A 1,205-nucleotide genomic window follows, 5' to 3' on the forward strand; every position below is an offset into this window, starting at 1 on the left:
AGGCCCGAAACGTCAGCCTTCCTGCTCCTCTGCTGCTTGGCCTGCTGTGTTCATCCAGCTCTACACCTTGTTATCTCAGATTCTCCAGCATCTACAGTTCCTACTATCTGTGTTAAAAAATGCCTCGGTTTTATCTCTGGAATGTAAGTATTTGAAAATAAACATGATTTTAAACAAAATACAATCCATCAGCCAGAGGCAAAGTATGGAGAAGGCAGCAAGTTTGATTGAACTGCAAAATATTTTTGGCATTGATTAGCATGACTTCAATTAGAACAAGTTCAGACACAACTAGTTTATGAAATTAAGCAGTGTTTTAAAAGTGTTGAATCTTCTCCATGCCTTCTACTAATTCATCTGTCTCCCCAGATTCATACCGAAAATTCAATCTCCGAGGGCTTTTGCATTATCTATATGACTTGACATTAAACTCCAAATGTGACAGAGTCTTTTGGCAGGACCATTCACTTCAAACTTCTTAGCATTCAATGTACAACCCTGGGTCAGTTTTACTCTGAGCAAACAGATTTTTCTTCAAACTGCTCCTACACACCATAAAGTCATGCAGCACAGAAACGGACCCTTCGGTCCAACCAGTTCATGCCAAACATAATCCCAAACTAAAAAATAGTCCCACCTGCCTGCCCCTGCCCCATATCCCTCAGTCTTTACTATTCATGTACCTATCCAAAGGGCTTTTAAATGTTGTAACTGTACCCACATCCACTACTTTCTCAGGAAGTTCATTCCACATGCGAACCACCCTCTGTAAAAAAAACAAAACTGCCTCTCGTTTTTTTTTTTAAAATCTCTGTCCTCTCGCCTTAAAAACATGTCCCCTAGTTTTGAAATCCCCCATCGCAGGGAAGAGACAACTACCATTAATTTTATCTATACCTCTCGTTATTTTATAAAACTTCTATCAGGTTGCTTCTCAACCACCTGCATTCCACTAAAAAGAGTCCCAGCCTTTCCAGCTTTTCTTTATAACTCAAACCTTCCATAATATATTTAAAAATTCCAGAGGCAAAACACCATAATCTACAATTGCTGTCCTACTGACCAAAGACTCCCAGTGTTGCATTTCAAATTCCTTCATGCATGCCACAGCAATATATCCCAGTCGCTCTATTTACAACTGGCTTGCAGTGCAGTATCAACTCCACTACCACGCAGTAGCCTGTGGCCATCACATCTTTGTGCAT

Source organism: Rhincodon typus, chromosome 33, assembly GCF_021869965.1.
Source record: "Rhincodon typus isolate 14 chromosome 33, sRhiTyp1.1, whole genome shotgun sequence".
NCBI classification, from domain to species: Eukaryota; Metazoa; Chordata; class Chondrichthyes; order Orectolobiformes; family Rhincodontidae; genus Rhincodon; species Rhincodon typus.